This window comes from Elephas maximus, chromosome 7 (genome assembly GCF_024166365.1).
Source record: "Elephas maximus indicus isolate mEleMax1 chromosome 7, mEleMax1 primary haplotype, whole genome shotgun sequence".
Lineage (NCBI taxonomy): Eukaryota > Metazoa > Chordata > Mammalia > Proboscidea > Elephantidae > Elephas > Elephas maximus.
In genome coordinates, this window is record NC_064825.1 from 61,177,971 (window position 1) to 61,183,953 (window position 5,983).

At 41.1% G+C, this 5,983-nt stretch overlaps 1 pseudogene; it reads right to left on the reverse strand.

Moving 5' to 3' along the window:
* Positions 1 to 868: 868 nt before the first annotated feature.
* LOC126080089 (elongation factor 1-alpha 1-like) lies at positions 869 to 5,390 on the reverse strand (annotated as a pseudogene).
* Positions 5,391 to 5,983: the final 593 nt, after the last annotated feature.

Below are 5,983 nucleotides of genomic sequence, written 5' to 3' on the forward strand. Positions count from 1 at the left end.
CTCTAAAGTTGATCTTTATGCCAAGCAGAGTTCATTAGGAGCTGTGGTTCAGCAGCCCGAGTTCATTAGCCCTCTCCCCAGATCTCATCCTGTCTATTCACCTAGGCTTTTCCACCAGGCCCCAGGATAGGCCACTGGGAGCCTCAGTCACCTGTGCTCCCTGAACAGTAGAGTGTCTCATTAACAACATCTTAATGAGGTCACAACCTGTGACTGCTCATTAATAGACTGGTTAGTCTGCAACCCCATGAGTGGAGGGGATGAGGATAGAAGTCAGTGATGTGTAGCTACATCAGAGGGAGAGAAAACTAAGTCCTGATAGCAGAGAGCCTGCTAGAGTTTTACCCTCAGGTCTCCAGGGCCCCATCCAGCTCTCAGAGACTATGGTTCTGGAAGTACGGATCTGGAGGGACCAGGGCATTTTGTGGGGTGAAGTTACGATAGAGACCAGTGATCCCAGGCTTGGAACAGATCTTGGTCTAGAGAGGTCCCTGAGGAAATCAAATACTCTACATGATTTCTGTGATGCTTGTAGAAATGGAAAATTGATCTTGAAACTTTTGATCATCTTGGTTTCCATAGCAATGGATTCTTTTGTTTTCCCTGCCTGTCTATGTACAGACTCTGTGTTATTTTCCAAGTCCTTTTAAATTATATTTATCCTGACAGTTCAATTGTGGGTTCTCTTCTCTCCTGTGCGTACTATCTATTACAGATTCCATCCATTACCAGCGTTTTTTTTGTTGTTGTTGTTTGTTCTGTTTTGTTTTGCTTTTCATATAAAACTTTGTTTTAATGGGTCTCAAAATTCTTTGACAGATTTTTGGTCATTTCCACTTAAAAAGTATTGATTTTAAAAACTAATAGCTTAAAACTGCCACACAAAAAAGAAACAAATGGTCCACAAACCATTCCTTCTAAAGGTTTTATGATGCATTGTTATCACCAACCAATCTTTTAATATTAAACTTAAATGGCCAAATGAGACAAACAGCTCTGAGACCATTCTTTCACCGCTAATTATGACTAGGGTAGCAGGTGTTATGGATAATATCCATTTAGCCTTTTGAGCTTTCTGAGAAGACTTGGTGACATTGCCAGCTCCAGCAGGCTTTTTGTCCACTGCCTTGATACCACCCATAGCAACTGTCTGTCTCATAACGTGATCAGCAAAACAACACAGAGGTGAACAGTCAGAGAAGCTCTCAACACACATTGGCTTTCCAGGAACCATGTCAAGGATGGCAGCATTATCAGACTTCAAGAATTTGGGGCCATCCTCCAGCTTCTTACAAGAACAGGGATCAATCTTCTCATTGAACTTAGCAAACTTGCAAGCAATGTGAGCTGTGTGGCAACTCAGGACAGGTACATAGCCAGCACTGATTTGGCCTGGGTGGTTCAGGCTGATCACCTGAGCAGTGAAGCCAGCTGCTTCCATTGGTGGGTCATTTTTGCCATCACCAGCCACATTGCCATGAAAAACATCTTTGACAGAGACTTTCTTTTAATGTATTTAAATGAAGGTTTACAGAACAAACTGGTTTCTCATTAAACAGGGTACATATTATTTTATGACATTAGTTAACAACCTCACAACACATCAAAACTCTCCTTTCTTGACCTTGGGTTTCTTATTACCAGCTTTCTTGTCCTCTCCTGCCTTCTAGTCCTTGCCCCTGGGCTGGTGTGCCCCTTTAGTCTTGTTTCATTTTATGGGCCTGTCAAATATTTGTTTGGAGGGTGAACCTCAGGAGTGACTTCATTACTGAGCTAAAACGGAGTCCGAAGGCCATACGCTTGAGGTTTCGCCCGTCTCTGTCAAGCCAGTAAGTCTGGTCTTTCTTTTGTGAGTTAGAATTTCACTACACATTTTTATCCAGCTCTGTCCAAGACCCTCTATTACGATCCCTGTCAGAACAGTCAGTGGTGGTAGCTGGACACCATCTAGTTGTACTGGACTCAGTCTGGTGGAGGCTGCGGTAGTCGTGGTCCATTAGTTTTTGGACTAATCTTTCCCTTGTATCTTTAGTTTTCTTTCTTCTCCCTTGCTCCCAAAAGGGTGAGACCAATGGAGTCTCTTAGCTGGCCGCTCACAGGCTTTTAAGATCCCAGACCTACTCACCAAAATAGAATGTAGAACATTTTCTTTATGAACTATGTTATCCGATTGAGCTATATGTTCCCCAAGACCAAGGTGCCCACAGCCTTCAGCCCAGTAATTCATTCCCTTAGGGGGTTTGGATGTGTCGATGGAGCTTCCATGACCTTGCCTTATACAAGTTGGGCTGGCTTCCCCAGTATTGTGTACTGTCTTATCCTTCACCAAAGTTACCTCTTATCTATTGTCTATTTAATGTTTTTCCATCCCCAAACCTCCTCTCCCTTGTATCCATCAAAGAGTGCTTCTTTTTTGTGTGTAAACCTTTTCACAAATTTTTATAGGAGTGGTCTGATACAGTATTTGTCCTTTTGTGATTGACTTATTTCACTCATCATAATGTCCTCCAGATTGATCTGTGTCGTGAGGTGCTTGGCAGATTCATCATCGTTCTTTATCATTGTGTAGTACTCCATTGTGTGTATATGCCATACTTTGTTTATCTACTCATCTGGCAGAGACATTCTTGACATTGAAGCCTACATTGGTCCCCAGCAGAGCTTTGCTCAAAGCTTCATGGTGCATTTCAGCAGACTTTCCTTTAGTGGTGACATTGACTGGAGCAAAGGTGACTACCATGCCAGGTTTGAGAACACTAGTTTTCACTCTGCCCACAGGATAGTCCCAATACCACCAATTCTGTAGACATCCTGGAGAGGCAGATGCAGTGGCTTGTCAATTGGATGAGTTGGTGCAATCCAGAGCTTCAAGCAGCATGGTTTCACTGGCATTGCTATTCTTACAGGTGACTTTCTCTCCCTCGAACCAAGGCATGTTAGCACTTGGCTCTAGCATGTTGTCACCATTTCAACCAGAAATTGTTACAAATGCTACTGTGTCAGGGTTGTAGCCAATTTTCTTAATACAGGTGCTGACTTCCTTAACGATTTCTTCGTATCTTTTCTGGCTATAGGGTGGTTCAGAGGAATCCATTTTGTTAACGTCAACGACTAGTTGTTTCACACTCAGTGTGTAAGCCAGAAGGGCATGCTCACAGGTCTGCCCATTCTGGGAGATACCAGCTTCAAATTTATGAATAATATCAGCAGGAACAATCAGGAAAGCATAATCACCCTGTGATGTTCCTGTAATCATGTTTTTGATAAAGTCTCTGTGTCCTGGGGCATGAGCAATGGTCACATAATACTTCCTGGTCTCAAATTTCCACAGGAAGATATCAGTGGTGATGCCTCACTCACATTCAGCTTTCAGTTTATCCAAGACCCAGGCATACTTGAAGGAGCCCTTTTCCATCTCAGCATCTTCCTTCTCAAAATTTTTGATGGTTCTTTTGTCATCGCATTACATTTGTAGATTAGGTGACCAATAGTGGTGGACCTACCCAAATCTACATGTCCAATAAAAATGATGTTGATATGAGTCTTTTCCTTTCCTATTTTGGGTTAGACTTTGCAATAGTTTTCACCAACACCTGTGTTCTGGTGGCAAACCGGTTGTGAAAAAGCCATTACCAGGATTTCGACTTATGTTTCCCACTAGGATTATTGCTAACGCCTCCTAATTGAGTTCCTTGCCTCCAGTCATTCTCCAGACCTACCTATACACTTCATTCTCATCTATCCTCCATATGCTAACCGAAGTTCTTGCTAAAACACAAACATGATGATCTGTCCTTATTGTACCAAAAATTCTTTAGATTCACCCTCATCTTCAGAATAAAACTAATGTCCTTAGCCTGTCACACAAGCCCCATTCAGCTCTAGTTTATCTTTCCAATTTCAGTTTTCACCATTCCGTTGTTCATTCAACTATAGTCATATCAAACTGTTTTCTTTTCCCCAACACCATGTTTTTTAAGCTTCTCAACAATTTGGAGTCTGAATGACCTGTTGTCAAATCGTGTGTCTGCTGCTTATTAAGAATGCAAGCTCATGTGCACTACTTTAAATATCTATCCCCGAATTTCCTCTTCTATATAACAATACTTACCTCATGGGGTTGATGCCAAGATTAAATGAAAATAATAAAACCCACTGAAAAAGTTTTAAACCAGTTGTTCTGTGGCAGCAGAGACACCATGTAGGCAAATCAAATATTAGCCAAACGCTTCCACTTTTGCACCTCTGTGACCCTTCCTACAGTGGTTTTTTGTTTGTTTGTTTGTTTGTTTGCAATTTAAAGTGCACTATCAGTTATGCAGAATTCTCAGCAGTTGTTTGCTACAATTTATAACATAAGAACCCTGTGTAAGCTCCCCCTTTTCCAGTGGAGAACGGGAAATAAACAACTAACTTTTATTGACAGGAAAATATGAGTCACATAGTTTAAAATAAACAATCACTTAATACAGGTATTATCACTGCATATAATATAGCGTTCTGGCTTCCAGAGGGTGAGTCACTTGCCCACAGTAACCACTATTTTCGTGTCGGAGCTAGGCTGTGAATCTAGAGTGAATCCAAAATATCGCTTTCTTTTGGAATATTGCATACACATTCTCTAAATGTCAAGGCTGGAAGAAGTTGAGGGGAAATAGAAAAATGAGATAAAACATGGAAGGCCAAGAGAGCCCTTAAGAATTCTTAAAGAGCAAACAAAACAAACCAAACAGCCCAGTAGAGGCCAACTTACATGGAAATTATCTGATCAATTGTGTGATGCTGAGTCGGAATTCCACTAGACGGCAATGGGTATTTTTGGTTTGGTTATTGTGTGATGAGTTATTTCTTTGGGGCCATTAAAAAGAGTTATAAAGTTACTTTTATTCTCTGAATACAAAAGCTACTTGTCACAGAGTAAGTGTACAGGTAATTAAATGGCATTATTATTATACCTTTATATCTTTGCACAATTTTTATGTCTAAAATTCTTCTCTCACCGCACCCTCACCAAAATAAGTTAACTCCAACTCACCTTTCAAGATTTAGCTCTAAGTCTATTCTTCAGAATAGAATTCTAATATTTTTCCTTCTAGAAACTCTCCCTGATTCTCCTACGCAAAGCGGAGTTCACTCGCCTTTGTATGAACACTGTATCTCAGTCATATTACTGTTAAACCATTTAAGACAGTGTAATTGCACTTTACATTCACATCTATCTCCTGAGTGTAAGGAGTGCCTTTTGTTCATGTTTGTGTTCCTGTGCCTAGGGCGTCAAAAAATGTTTAAATGAATGATTGATTCCCAAGTCATCATCTCTATCATTTACCTCTCGCCCAAATGTGAGATCCATATTCCCAACTGCCTCCAAGACATTTCTGCTGGAGCATCGTTTGTTTAACACCTCGCTCCCAAACCATAATGTAATGTAATGTAAGAAACTCTTGTAGAGGATATGCCACCCTGCCTAATAAGACTGACAATAAACACAGCAGATACGTTTTGAAATTGGTAAGCAGTTTCTAACCAAAAACGCTCTTTTACTTGTAAACATGTTTATCTCAAAAGCCCAGCCAAATTTTAATCTAAAAAGCCCACCAAAATTGTTATCCAAAATGCCCAACAGGAATGCAAATACGCTTACCCCTCTAGTAATAAGTAGGAGCCCAGGTGGCATAGTGGTTAAGAGTTCAGCTGCTAACCAAAAGATCAGGAGTTCGAATCCACCAGCTGCTCCTTGGGAATCCTATGGGGCAGTTCTACTCTGTCCTATAGGGTCGCTATGAGTCAGAAGTGTCGGGTTTTGGATCTACTAATGGAAACTCTGTGGCATAGTGGTTAAGGCCTGTGGCTGCTAACCAAAAGGTCAGCAGTTCAAATCCACCAGGCACTTCTTGGAAACTCTATGGGGCAGTTGTACTCTGTCCTGTAGGGTCGCTATGAGTAGGAATTGACTCAATGGCAGTGAGTTTGTTTGTGTTTT